The sequence below is a fragment of the Xenopus laevis genome, chromosome 1L (genome assembly GCF_017654675.1).
Source record: "Xenopus laevis strain J_2021 chromosome 1L, Xenopus_laevis_v10.1, whole genome shotgun sequence".
In the NCBI taxonomy this organism is placed as follows: Eukaryota; Metazoa; Chordata; class Amphibia; order Anura; family Pipidae; genus Xenopus; species Xenopus laevis.
In genome coordinates, this window is record NC_054371.1 from 208,559,420 (window position 1) to 208,574,577 (window position 15,158).

Consider the following 15,158-nt stretch of genomic DNA (forward strand, 5'->3'; position numbering starts at 1 on the left):
GCACAACCCCTTTAAACTTCAATATTAGAAAAATGGTCAAAAATAGAAAATATAAAACAATTGAAAATTATATTTTATGTCTTGAAAACAAAGTGAAAAAAGACAGACACGAGAAGGAAGGATGGGGAAAGGGGAGGGGATTTTTTTTTGTCCCTGATGGACTATTCTTTAAGCAGGCTGTGATTTATCCAGTGATAGTCTTGAATAATTATCATTTTCCTCCTCAATATGAGATGTTTGCTGCAGAACCATAATCCACACCTTTATTGTAAAATCGGTGTGATAAGGGGTCGTATTATCAATCGCCACGCTCCCTTTCACACGTTAATGAGTGTTGTGCGCCTCTTCAGCTGACTTTGTGCAAACGTGACATCACTATATGCAAATTTACTTGTGGCAAAGTACGGTGGGAGTTCTGGACCTTGTACATTTTCCCCATTTATTATTTCTTCAGATTGAAGATTTTGTAAAATTTTTCCCCTTTAAGCTCACAGCAGCATTTTAGAGTAACTTTGTTTTAAATCATGTAAAGTTATGAAAAGTAAAGTCTCCGTATGCTAATAGGGGTATATCCATATAGCGGGGGTGAAAATTTCTTTCTCAACTCATACTTACCTGGCAGGGGAGATACCATGATCATGAAGGTGGTTCTCCCAGGGCGAGGCTCATCCATTGCACTCCGGCTGTGCTGACCCCTGCGATTTCCCCAAATGCGGGAAACTCGACTGCATAATTTCTGGTAGTGGGGGACTGCGTTCGCGCTTTCCCCTGATTATTGATGTTTAATAATAGAGTTGTCTATGGCTGTGATGCTTAGTTGTTGTATGAGATGGTTACACTCTTGTAAGAGCAATACGTGTTATATGTGGTATTGATTCGTATTGTACAACCTTCTTTCCAATTAAGTTTCTGCTGCTTATGGTCACGTGCTTCTGTATGCAAATGAGGGTTTTTGTGCGTGTGGTCTGCTAAAACGGGAACTCAACTGCCTTTTCAGTTTCATGTGGCTGTGGTTGTAAAATGTCAGAAACCAATTTAACTGAGAATCCTTGACCTATATTCTTGTTCATTTGTGGGATTAAAAAGTAACACAATTGCTCGCGTCTTCATTCTACACTATTTTTTTTTTTTTGAGTGTACTTGGAGTACCAGCTTCAGCCTGTTATGGTCACATGATTGCATATGCAAATAAGGATCTCAAGCGATCTCCTCAACCTGCTAAGTTCTCAGCTGAATTCATCAAACAATTCTCATTTTAAATATAATTTATACATTTTTCTATTAAGTAAACCGTGTGATAGGGTTTGTGTTCCTATATGTGACTTTCAAAAGTGGGGTTGATCTTTATTTGAATTACTTGTGTGTGTGTGTGTGTGTGGCTTGCCTAAAAAAGTCACACTATGTTAACAGGGGTGTGTCCAAGATGCTGGTGTCGGTTTTCCCAGCACAACTCATACTTACCTGGCAGGGGAGATACCATGATCATGAAGGTGGTTCTCCCAGGGTGAGGCTCATCCATTGCACTCCGGGTGTGCTGACCCCTGCGATTTCCCCAAATGCGGGAAAGTCGACTGCATAATTTCTGGTAGTGGGGGACTGCGTTCGCGCTTTCCCCTGATACTCGTTGTTAAAGAACAGCTATAATTGCTCATACTATCTGTTTTCTACTAACTAAATAATAGTTTATATTTATTTTGAGATTGTAATTTTATGTCTGATCATGTGAAATGAGCCTGCCCTGAAAGCAGCCATGGCACGGTCAGTCTGGTCTTTGATCTTGTTTGTGTTCAAAGAAATAAAACAAAAATTGTTACAGGGGACAAATATTCTGTAAGCGATGGACATGAATATAAAAGAAAATGTTTCTTAAGATGGATGTTACTGGTGAACAAAGTAACAAACACGAACCAAAACAAAGAAGTTAAGAAGATTATCAGAATTTGTGATGCATTGTTTCACTTTGAATTTGTTTAATTGTTAATTACATTTCCCAAAATACTTTACCATTTTACATTTAGTAAACAAATTGCCTTTATTTTTCCTGATGCCCTAAATGTGATTAATTGCACAACTGAATGGGGGGCCTATGAATGACTTATTTTTTCTGGGTGCAATGGCTGTTCTCTTTCTTTTTGGCTTTCAGCCTCTCTGTACAAGCTGCGGGCATGCTATAGCTGAGCCAGGAGTCTAGGCTTGTGCACCTAGACCTCAGGCAGAGCAACTTATGTTTCTTTATGCAATTGGCGGCATTAACTTGTAATACCTTATAGGCACTGATATAACTTGTATGTAAAGGGGATCTCCACCCAAAAACTTTATTTACATAATGAAAGGACCCCAAGTCCCCCATGATCTGAGTTGCCCAATGGGTGTCAAATAAACAATTTTAGAACCTGCAAAAATAGCTGCCTAGAATCGTAATGACTATTTGTGATATTGTATACTAAAAGTGGACCTCCATCCAAAAACCTTATTCCAAAGAAATAGTTAAAAGAATCTTTCCAATACATTCTCGCATTTTTAATATTTTTAAAGTTATTTTTAAATATAATTGCAATTGAAAGCAGTGTTTGTTTTTAATTCCCATAAAATATCATGTTAAACTGGCTTGAAGCTCTCTTAAAGAGACAGCGACACACATCCATTCTCTCTTTCATATGCTAATCAGTGAGTGTGCAGCAGTTGCAAATAGTCTAACTATGCAGGGATGACGTCAAAGTATGTAAATCTAGTTGCTGCAATGAACCATGGGATGTTAAGTCATTTCTAAAACTTTCCACATTTGCTACTATTCAGCCTTGAGTATCTAGGACAAGCCTTCCTTTTTTGTTTTTATAGAGTGCAGTTTTGAATACTTTTTCTTTGCAATGTGTTTGGTTTGAAAACAGAAAGTCTCCAAATGCTTATAGAGATGTGTCTATGTAGGGGTGGTGGTCATGCAATGTACAACTCATACTTACCTGGCAGGGGAGATACCATGATCATGAAGGTGGTTCTCCCAGGGCGAGGCTCATCCATTGCACTCCGGCTGTGCTGACCCCTGCGATTTCCCCAAATGCGGGAAACTCGACTGCATAATTTCTGGTAGTGGGGGACTGCGTTCGCGCTTTCCCCTGATTGTGTGTTGAATAACAGAATTTGTGGTCATTTGTACTGATTGTACTAGTGTGCTAAAGATGATGTATTATCTCAATAGTACACTATGATGCTGTGTATGACCTTTTTACTTTGGCAAAGCCATGGGTCTTGCTACAGAAATGTTCGCCCCTTGCTAATAGGGTTGCCTTGGTAGCTGCCAATGAATTGTCTCTCAGGCTTCTTGACAAATGATCCAGTGAGAGCTGAGCCATCTGCTAAAAAAGATCTGTTATAGGCAGAGCTGTGGAGTCTTGAGTCTGCCTAAAGGAGGAAAAACTGGCTCTCAAGCACACACAGAGCCGGAGAACAAAACAGGGCCTACCTCCTCAATGGGGATGCGAGTAGTAGAGGTACTTGGGACCGAGCTTGGGCCTGAACTGCAGGGCAGACTGCTGGCCGGGTGACGTGGGGCAAGATGGCACGACAGTAGATTGCAGCGACCTCTCCGGATCACAAAGGTGCTTACTTTTTTTGTGTTTTTTGTGCTTTTTTACTTTGTTTTTTGTGAAGCTATGGACGTCGGAACAACTAAGGTCCAGGTCAGACCTATAATCGCCAGACACTCCTTCGGTACAGCAATCATGCATATGTTATGATAAAGGATGGCTTATTGCACACACTACGGCAGTGATCCCCAACCAGCAGCTTGTTAGCAACATGTTGCTCTCCAACCCCTTGGATGTTGCTCTCAGTGGCCTCAAAGCAGGTGCTTATTTTTGAATTCCTGGCTTGGAGGAAAGTTTTAGTTGTATAAAAACCAGGTGCACTGCCAAACAGAGCCTCAAGGTAGGTTTACAATCCATATAGGGGCTACCAAATGGCCAATCACAGCCCTTATTTGGCAGCCCAGGAACATATTTCATGCTAGTGTTGCTCCCCAACTGCTTTTACTTCTGAATGTTGCTCACGGGTTGTAAAGGTTGGGGGATCCCTGCACTACGGGATCTTGGCCTACTTCGGGAGCCGGATCTTCTGACTGCAGTCTCGCCTGGGGTCAATGACGGGAGGTGAAGCACTCGCAAACGGTGTACAAGGACGGGGAAAGCGAGCTGGAGTCCTTGCTAGGCTAAGAACTAACCCCAGCCGACCCGCTCTCCCATCCATACTACTGTCTTACGTCTGCTCAATAGAAAATAAAATGGACTACATTAGACTCCAGCAAACTACCCATCGTGAATTCAGAGACTGCTGCATATTTGTATTCACGGAGACATGGCTCAGCGAAAGAGTCCCGGATGCCGCCATTCAGCTGGATGGGCTAGTCGTAGTTCAAGCTTACAGTCGCTGCTCTGAGTGGTAAGAATCGCGGTGGTGGTCTGTGTGTTTACATCAACACAAAATGGTGCAGGAACTCTGTGCTTGTGTCCAGCCACTGCTCACCGCTGGTGGAGTTTGTTGTTGTGAAGTGCAGACCCTTTAATTTACCCCGTGAGATTGCCTCCATTCCTATTATTGGAGTTTACATTCCTCCCAGCGTGAACACCAAAGATGCACTCTGGGAGCTGTACAGCGCTATCACAGACATACAAAACACTCACCCAGATGTACTGATTATCATCGCTGGAGATTTTAACCATGCAAATCTCAGGTCAGTGCTCCCTAAATTCCATCAGCATGTGGAATTTGCTACCAGCACTGGACCCCCTACAGTTCGCATACCGTCAAAATCGCTCAACAGACGATGCAATAGCCACCACCCTCCATCTGGTCCTCTCTCATCTGGACAAAAAAAGACACCTACGTTCGAATGCTGTTCATAGACTTCAGCTCAGCATTCAACACTATCATTCCTCCGCATCTGATAGAAAAGCTGAGCCTGCTTGGACTGAACACCTCCCTCTGCAGTTGGGTTCTGGACTTCCTAACCAACAGACCTCAGTCAGTCAGGATTGGAAACATCATCTCCAGAACCTCCACACTGAGCACCGGAGCCCCTCAAGGCTGTTTGCTTAGTCCTCTACTGTGCAGCCACGCACCACACAAATCACATCATAAAGTTCGCTGATGACACGACCGTGGTGGGTCTCATCAGCAATAATGATGAGTCACCATACAGAGAGGAGGTGTAGCGGTTAACAGACTGGTGCAGAGCCAACAACCTGTCTCTCAATGTAGACAAGACAAAGGAGATGGTTGTTGACTTAAGGAAGACTAGGAGTGACCACCTGCCACTGTACATCAACGGCGCCTCTACTTCCTGCACAAGCTGAGGAAATCCCATCTCCCACCATCCATACTCAAAACCTTCTACAGAAGGACTATCGAGAGCATCCTGAGCAGCTCTATCACTGTCTGGGCTGGGAATTGCACTAGTGAAGACAGCAGAGAAGGTCATAGATGTCTCTCTTCCTTCTGTCACGGATATTTACACCACTTGCTGCATCCGTAAATCCACCAGCATTGTGGCTGATCCAACACACCCCTCACACTCATTTTTCACACTCCTGCCATCTGGAAAAAGGTACCGAAGCATGAGGCCCTCACTACCAGACTGTGTAACAGTTTCTTCCCCCAAGCCATAAGGCTCCTGAATACTCAGGGACCGGACAGATCTCTCTCATACACACACTCCATCTGACCTTACTATATACCACAACATTACACAGCCACTGTATGCCATTGTATGGATGAATAGCCATTGGATACTGTTCTTGCTACTGTCATGTCACAATGATACACCCATCATGTCTGACGTTTAGCATTATTTACTTAACATATTACATCTGCTGAGTGTGCACTGTCTTGTCCCTGCACTGTGCTGTCCTGTCTTGCAGGAGTTGCATATTTTTGCACTTGCACTTTTTGTCTGTTGTCTGGTACATATATGTTGTGTTGTGTAGCACAATGGTCCTAGAGGAACGTTGTTTCATTTCACTGTGTACTGTACAAACGTATATGGATGAAATTACAATAAACTTACTCTTGACTTGACTCTTGAAATTTGGGTATCTGGAGTCGCCAAAAATGTACTGACTCCAACTCCTAATCACTTTAGATACAAACACTGCAAATAATCTAATCCGATTTAAGAGCTTCTATGAGGGAGGTTCTGGTAGAAGCAATTTTGTTTCTAGGAACAATAACACATTTTGAATTTGGATACACTGTTAGCCCCTATGTGGACTAGCAGCCTCTACTTTGCAGTACACTTAGTTTTTATGCAACCAAAACATGCCTCCAAGACTGGAATTTAAAAGTAAGCACTGGCTTTGAGGCCACAGAGAGCAACATTCCAGGGGGTAATGAACAACATGCTACTCATGCACCACTGGTTGGGGGTCACAATTCTTATGTTAATTGGATAACATAAGAATTTGCCATGTTCTAAAATACTAAAAATAACATATATGGCATTAATTAAACTCAGAGGTTATGCTCCGCAGGGGCAAAGATAAGAAATGTATCCGCTAATGCAGTAGTCCCCAGGACGTCTATCTCGGCCTGCCAGTATATTGCGGTAATGTTCCTGGTAGACCGCGACCTGGGGCCCGGCTTTGGTGGGGCTGGCTTGGCTGGGCTGGGCTGGAGAGCAGCATGAAGGGAAGGAGAGCAGGTGGGCTAAAGAGGAGGAAGAGCAGCAGCATGAAGGGAAGGCGTGCGGGGCTAAAGAGGAGGAGCAGCACAAACGTAAGGGAGGGAGGACGGGCAGACAGGCAGAAGAGAAACAGCACGAAAGGGAGTAAGGGCAGACGAGGAGTAACACGGAATGGAGAGCGGGAAGGCAGACGAGGAGCGACACAGAAGGGAGGGAATGCAGACAAGGAGTGGCACGGAAGGGAGAGCGGGAAGGCAGACGAGCAGCACGGAAGGGAGGAAGGGCAGAGGAGGAGCAGCACAGAAGGCGGAGAGGGAAGGCAGACAAGCGGCACAGAAGGGAAGCCAGACAAGATGATTGGCATGGAAGGGAGAGAGGGAAGGCAGACAAGAGGAGCGCCATGGAAGGGAGGAAGGCAGACAAGAGGAGCGGCACGCAGGGAAGGCAGACAAGAGGAGCGGCACGCAGGGAAGGCAGACAAGAGGAGCGGCACGCAGGGAAGGCAGACAAGAGGAGCGGCACGCAGGGACGGCAGACAAGAGGAGCAGCACTGAAAGGAGAGAGGGAAGGCAGACGAGGAGCAGCACGGAAGGATGGGCATACAAGAGGAGCAGCATGGCAGGGAGGGTAGGCAGACAAGAGGAGCAGCACGGAAGACAGGGAGGGAAGGCAAACAAGAGGAGCAGCACGGGAGGGAGAGAAGGCAGACAAGAGGAGCGGCACGGAAGGGAGACAGGGAAGGCAAACAAGAGGAGCAGCATGGAAGGGAGAGAGGGAAGGCAGATGAGAAGCAGCACAGAAGGGAGAGATGGAAGGCAGATGAAGAGCGGCGTGGAAGGAAGGGAGGGAGGGAAGGGGTATTTGTACATTAAATTGCACAATACAGGCAAGTCTGCACTCTTCTGCCTTAGGAGAGCACACTATTTTTATCAAGGTAGATCTCCTGATGGAGGCCAGGTGTCAAGAGTAGATCCCAGGGTAACAAAGTCTTGGCCCTCCTGAGCTAATGAATCAAATTAGAATAGTTTGCAGACCTGCTGTAGGGAGGCGTGAGAAGGTGAAATATGAAACTTTAAATTTCAATATTAGATATAAAATATAGAATTTGGGGTGTGTGGCTATGTAGGACACGAGACTAAACATGTTTAGTTGAAGCTCTGTTCCTGCAAGAATCCTGAGCACATATCTTGTCTGATATATTGATCTGGAGAGGTCCTGCGAGTTGGACAGGTGTCAGTGGTGCTCTTATGACAACCAGTGTGTATAGAAAACGGATCCGCACACACACTGGTTAATGCAGTCATATGAATGTTTGGTGGCAAAATAAAAGGGGATACTCCCCGACTACATTAACCAGTGTGTGTGTGCGGATCTGTTTTCTATACACTTAAGTTGTTAAGGGACCCGGCCGGGTCAACGGAAGAAACGCGCCACCAGTTGCAGGATTGGTGAACTACAGTTGTGCGGTAGGAGAAATTACATTGTTCTGACAACCAGGGCACGTTGACGAACCAAAACGCGAGTTGGGTCCGCAAGATAAGAGACAAACTCGTAAGTGTGACAATGCCATTTCGGAGCAAGCCGCAGACACCGCTGGTGCAGACATGCAACCTCAAAAAGCCAACAAACCTAATCCAGACCAGCCGCACCTCTCGGCTATATCGCCGGAATCAGCGATCAGCGAGAGGCAAAAGCGACACTGTCCCTGAAAATGGATGACCTCAAGCTGGAACTGCAAACCGTCATCTCCCTGCTGAGAGGGGATATGGATAAGTTCCGAGATCGCATATCAAAGGCAGAGCGACGGCGGGTGAGGTGGAAGATGTTGCACACCACAACCAAACAGCGGTACAAGATCTCCAACGCCAAGTTGCGCAACAGGCTGAGGACACTGAGAATCGTATGTGACGCAATAATGTCCGAATACTTGGACTCCCAGAAGGAGTAGAAGGCCAAAACCCTACCACCTTCATAGAGGGTCTCCTAAAGGACTTGCTTACCCCTGTTGAACTTTACACAGCATATGTGGTGGAAAGGGCTCATCGTATTCCAGTAAGAAAAACTGTCCCTAGAGCTACCCAAGGCCACTCATCATGTGGCTCCTAAATTACAGGGACTGCGATGCCATTGTATCAGCAGCCAGAAGCAAAGGGGAAGTTAAATACCAAAACGCCATACCAGTTTTATCCAGATTTTACTGCAGAGTTGCAAAAGAAATGGCGAACCTTCACAGACATTCGCAGGAGACTCAGAGAAAAGGGCCTACAATACAGCATGTTGTATCCTAGCAGGCTTAGAGTGGTAGACTGGCATAAAACCCAGATGAAGCAGCTGCTTGGCTAGACAACAGAAGTAACAAAAACACTAAATTTCAGATGTGTAAACTTTGACAGTATAAGGGCATCTCTGCAACATATTAAGTGGGAAATGCTTTTCACAGGGTTAAACACGGAACAAAAATGGGAAGTCTCTAAAATGCTGCTTAATAAATATACATGTCAGTATATTCCCCTTGTAAGCAAGGAACAACGTTGCAAAGCAAAATCTTTTTGGTTCAATAGAAGTGTTGGTGGTGAGGTGGGTAAGAAAAGGCATGCTTTTAAGGCTTTCAAGTTAGCTGGGACAACCAAATCATTTATAATGTACAAGGAGGCCAATAAATCATGCAAAGAAGCTATAAGGCAAGCTAAAATTGATATGGAAAAGGATATTGCAGCAAGCCGTAAAAAGAATCCAAAATTATTTTTTAAATATGTTAATAGAAAAAAAAAATGGAAGGGGTGGGACCATTAGTTTCAGAGGGGGGGGTCAGCTGGTTGATGAAAACAAATTAAAAGCGCAGATTCCGAATTTATATTTTTCTTCTGTCTACACAAATGAGGAACCAGTTATTGAAAGTTTCCTTCTTAATAGTCCCAATTCTAGTAATACAACTAATGATGCATGGTTCACACATGAGGAAATTCAAAAGAGACTACAACATGTTAAGATAAACAAAGGTCCGGGGCCAGATGGTATTCATCCCAGGGTACTTGGCGAGCTTAGCTCTGTGATTGCCAAACCTCTTTACTTAATTTTTCAGGCTTTAATGAGATCTGGCATAGTGCAGAGAAACTGGCGAGTTGCTAATGTGGTGCCTCTATTCAAAAAAGGATCCCATTCTCGGCCTCACAATTATAGGCCAGTTAGTCTGATATCAGTAGTAGGAAAGCTTTTTGAAGGGTTATTAAAGGATAAGATACTGGACTTTCTATTTTTGCAGATGATACTAAATTGTGCAGAACTATAGGTTCCATGCAGGATGCTGCCACTTTGCAGAGTGATTTGTCTAAGTTGGAGAACTGGGCAGCAAACTGGAAAATTAGGTTTAATGTTGATAAATGCAGGTTATGCACTTTGGCAAAAATAATATAAATGCAAGTTATACACTAAATTGCAGTGTATTGGGAGTTTCCTTAAATGAGAAGTATCTAGGGTTTTTTGTAGATAACAAGTTGTCTAATTCTGGGCAGTGTCATTCTGTGGCTACTAAAGCAAATAAAGTTCTGTTTTGCATAAAAGGTATTAACTCAAGGGATGAAAACATAATTATGCCTCTTTATAGATCCCTGGTAAGGCCTCATCTGGAGCATGCAGTGCAGTTTTGGACTCCAGTCCTTAAAGGGGAAGGAAACCTCGTCGGCGCTAACCCCCCTCCCCCCTCCCGTGTATTGCCCCCCCTCCCTCCTCCCCCCTGGCCTACCCCTCCCGCTGGGCAAATGCCCCTAACTTGTTACTTACCCTTCTGCGCAGGTCCAGTCCAGGGAGTTCACAGACGACATCTTCTTCCACGCGATCTTCTTCCTGCTTTGACCGGCGCATGCGCAGTAGGATCGTTTCGCCGGTACGATCTACTGCGCATGCGCGTGACTTTTGGCGCATGCGCAGTAGATCCGTACCGGCGAAATGCTCCTACTGCGCATGCGCCAAAACGCCGGTCAAAGGAGGAAGAAGATCGCGTGGAAGAAGATGTCGTCTGTGAACTCCCTGGACTGGACCTGCGCAGAAGGGTAACAAGTTAGGGGCATTTGCCCAGCGGGAGGGGTAGGCCAGGGGGGAGGAGGGAGGGGGGGCAATACACGGGAGGGGGGGTGGGGGGTTAGCGCCGAGGAGGTTTCCTTCCCCTTTAAGAGGGATATAAATGAGCTGGAGAGAGTGCAGAGACTAAGTGCAACTAAATTGGTTAGAGGGAGGGAAGACTTAAATTATGAGGGTAGACTTTCAAGGTTGGGGTTGTTTTCTCTGGGAAAAAAGGCGCTTGCGAGGGGACATGATTACACTTTACAAGTATATTAGAGGACATTATAGACAAATAGCAGGGGACCTTTTTACCCATAAAGTGGATCACCGTACCAGAGGCCACCCCTTTAGACTAGAAGAAAAGAACTTTCATTTGAAGCAACGTAGGGGATTCTTCACAGTCAAGACAGTGAGGTTGTGGAATGCACTGCCGGGTGATGTTGTGATGCTGATTCAGTTAATGCCTTTAAAGGAATTGTTCAGTGTAAAAATAAAAACTGGGTAAATAGGCTGTGCAAAATAAAAAATGTTTATAATATAGTTAGTTAGCCAAAAATGTAATGTATAAAGGCTGGAGTGACTGGATGTATAATTTGTCAGTCAGAACCCAACTTCCTGTTTTTCAGCTCTCTTGGTTTACACTGACAGGTTACCCTGGCTACCAGGCAGTAACCAATCAGAGACTTGAGGGGTGGCCACATGGGTCATACCTGTTGCTTTTGAATCTGAGCTGAATGCTGAGGATCAATTACAAACTCACTGAACAGAAATGTACCATGTGGCCCCCCTTCAAGTCGCTGACTAACTCAGAGTTATAGAGCTGAAAAGCAGGAAGTTGGATTCTGGCTGTTTTATTAGACATCTGTTCACTCCAGCCTTTGTATATTACATTTTTGGCTAACTAACTATATTAGAAACATTTTTTATTTTGCACAGCCTATCTATTTACCCAGTTTTTATTTTCACACTGAACTATTCCTTTAAGAATGGCTTGGATGATTTTTTGGACAGACAGAATATCAAAGGCTATTGTGATACTAAGCTCTATAGTTAGTATAGATATGGGTATATATAATTTGTGTGAATGTAGGGAGGAGTGTGTGTATGGATGCTGGTTTTTCATTTGGAGGGGTTGGACTTGATGGACTTTGTCTTTTTTCAACCCAATTTAACTATGTAACAAAAAGTAATCCTATGAGGTCACAGGGCCAACCTACTCAGTGTCTTAGAATTACCAGCAAAAGGTAAATGGAAGACCAATGGAGCAAACAAAAAAAATAAAAAGAGATCAGTAGCTTCCTAGATAGCACAATGTGCCTCCCATTTAGATAGATAGTTTAGGGACTAGGACTCATCTATTGCAGATGGGTCAGGGAGGGGGGATTGGGTTTACTTATTGTTTAATTGAATTTTGGTTCTACTGTTTTTTTGTTTTGTTTTTTAAGTTTTTCAATTTTATGTCTGTTTTTTGGTATGTATGCACGACTCCATATGTTATACAGAGTGACCTTGTATGCTTCTGCTTGATTCTTCATCTCCTACTTACTCTGCTTTTATTAGGATTGTAAGAGGGAAGTTTGAGGTAATATGGCAATGAGACAGCTCGCTGCCATACAGCTTTATATTACCCCAATAACATTATGGCAGAACTGAAATTACTCAGCTGGAACTTCAGAGGGTTAGGCTCTAAGATAAAAAGCCCTTGTTTTTCAATTTATCCGTAGGCACAGACCGGACATAATTCTACTACAGGAAACTCACATAGCAGGCCAAAAAATATTATCCCTCAAAAAAATCATGTGTCGTCAGATGTTCCACAACACTTACTCCACTTACTCTAGAGGGGTAGCACTGTTAGTACGTAAAAATATAAACTTTCAATTAACTTTGAGGCATGGAGATGGAAGCACCAAAATCAGGTTGAGTTCTCCTGCTACTCTGCCTCCCACAGCTCCCACTCCAGAATAGATCGTACTTATGTTACACAGGAAGTTCTTCCACTAATTAAAACGGTGACCTACTTGCCCAGATGCATATCGGATCACTCTCCGATGGAAATTACTATGAATACAGGACAGGACCCCTTAGATAGGATATGGAGACTACCGCACTGGGCATTCAATGATAAAGTGAATCAGGTAGTCCAAAAAGAAGTACTGGCAAACTAACCTAGATAGCTCACCAAAGCACATACTTTGGGATCCCTTTAAAGCAGTAGTTAGGGGGGCATATATTTCTGGAATTAAGCATGCTAAAAGTACAATACAAACTAAAATCGATGAGCTTGAAACAGAAGTAAAAAATAAAGAACAAAACTATCTTGGGGACCCCACAGAAACAAATAAGAGCGACTGGCTCCTATCAGACACACTTTTATCCTTAGCAAATACTGAAAAATGCTAAAATGAAAAAAACACCGGCGCTAATCACACGCGGCGGTTCGTTTTCCGAAGTCGCCTCACGAGGAAACTTCAGGCGGCTTCTGAAAACTAATCCCTGCGTGTGAGTAGCGCCATCGGTTTTTCATATTAGCTGGAGCAGAGTGAGGGAAGGGGTTTTGGGAGATTGGTTGCCGCAAAGACGAGGCGATTAGTTGCCAGGTGACCAAAACACCCAGTGTGGCCTTACCCTTAGTTGTCGTCATCCCAAAGAAAGGGAAAGACCTGTCTGTGTGCCTCCTACAGGCCAATTTTGTTAATAAACTGTGATGCCAACATAGTAGCAAAGGTATTAGCCAACCGACTACGACCACTCATGTCTTCTTTAGTACATTCTGACTAGATTGGATTTATCCCAACCAGGGCCACAGATATAAATGTAAGACGGCTCTTTACCAACCTACAGGTAGCGCATGAAAACAGTGAGAACAGAGTGATTGCTGCATTAGACACAGAGAAAGCATTTGACTCAGTTGAGTGGACCTTTCTTTGGGAACTTTTTAGGAGATATGGATTTAGCCCCAGTTTTACAAGCGTTGTACACCTCTCCAAAAGCCCAGATACGAGCTAACAACATGCTCTCCCCCTCTTAAACGTGGCACGAGACAGGGATGCCCACTTTCCCCATTCTTTTTTGTCTTGCTATAAAGCCACTTGCTGAAACCATTCACAACACAAACACCATTACGGGACTGAAAAGATATAATATGTGTGAAAAAATATCACGCGGATGATGTGTTACTGTATTTATAAAATCCAGGACCAGCTCTACAAAGTGCCCTAGACTTGATAACAGATTATGGCACATATTCGGGAGTCAAGGTAAACTGGCACAAGTCTAGTCTCTTTGCAATAGATAAGGAACCAAGGAGTCTCCCAAATTTAGATACTCCCTTGACCTGGGTGGTCACTCGAGAGATTTAGCATTATACACAGCATAATGTAGACCCTATTATGGTAGACGTGAAAAGCAAACTAGCACACTGGGAATGGCTTCCCTCATCTCTACTGGGCCGGTTCAATCTTATTAAAATGAAATGTTTGGCCAAAATTCTGTACGTTTTTAGGAATACCCCATGTTGGCTAACAAAAGCTTTTTTTCAAACAGTTGAATTCACTAATTATCTCATTTATATGGAGCAAAAAGGTCCCTAGAATTAGCATACAGTCGCTACAGAGGGACACTATTACAGGGGGTCTAGCCCTACCAGATTTTTACATGTACTACTTGGCATCGGTTCTGGTTAAAATATGATGGTGGTTTAAATCGCAGTACTCCAAACCAGTTACTGTGCTGGAAGCAACAGTTGTGGTTTGATTGGAAGCACTAAGAGCCCTGCCATATAGGGGAAGGGAGGCACACCAAGGTATTACTATTTCAATGAACACTACATTAAAAGCCTGGACTATAGCTCAGAAATTACTTTGGTCAAAAACTGAACAGACTCACTCTTCACAGGAGAGTTTGCCCGACAGCCACTGGTGGGCTTGACTAGAAATTAAGCATATACAAGACTTGTATCCAGAGGGTCAACTAATACGATTCAAACAACTGCAACTTAAAGAACCGCTAACCCAAACAGTTCAATTTAGATATTACCAATTTCAAGGGAACACATTTAAAGCTGAAAGATTTGCAGAGATATAATAATTTTAAAACCAGACCCTGTGTCTGCCTCTTCTTGTTAAAACCGCACTTTAAAGGAGTTGTTCACCTTCCAAATATTTTTGAACACTTGGTTCAGTTAGTTCAGATAGTTCACCAGAAAGAAACTGTTTTTATCAAATGTTTTTTTTCTAAAAGGAAGGACATTTGTTCTCTCGGGTTTTCATTTTCTCATTTCAGCAATCCAGGCGCACATTCTAAACTGGTATAATTTGTAACATTAGTTTTGATACATTTCTCAGCAGTTGGCAACAATTGTATTAGATATAACGGCTGCCTAATGAAACTCATAGATTACACTTAGCAGGGACAAAGATAAAAT

At 43.6% G+C, this 15,158-nt stretch overlaps 1 protein-coding gene and 3 non-coding genes across 5 annotated transcripts in view; all 4 read left to right on the forward strand.

Moving 5' to 3' along the window:
* Window positions 1-15,158, forward strand: part of LOC108718341 (sodium-coupled neutral amino acid transporter 9) — a 77,298-nt gene that overhangs the window by 24,832 nt on the left and 37,308 nt on the right. The gene's annotated exons all lie outside the window — the stretch shown is intronic.
* LOC121392963 lies at window positions 608-771 on the forward strand. Its single transcript, XR_005962955.1, has one exon. It is a non-coding gene; the product is annotated as a U1 spliceosomal RNA (small nuclear RNA).
* Window positions 1,454-1,617, forward strand: LOC121392961. The gene has a single exon (XR_005962951.1). It is a non-coding gene; the product is annotated as a U1 spliceosomal RNA (small nuclear RNA).
* LOC121392964 lies at window positions 2,953-3,116 on the forward strand. Its single transcript, XR_005962957.1, has one exon. It is a non-coding gene; the product is annotated as a U1 spliceosomal RNA (small nuclear RNA).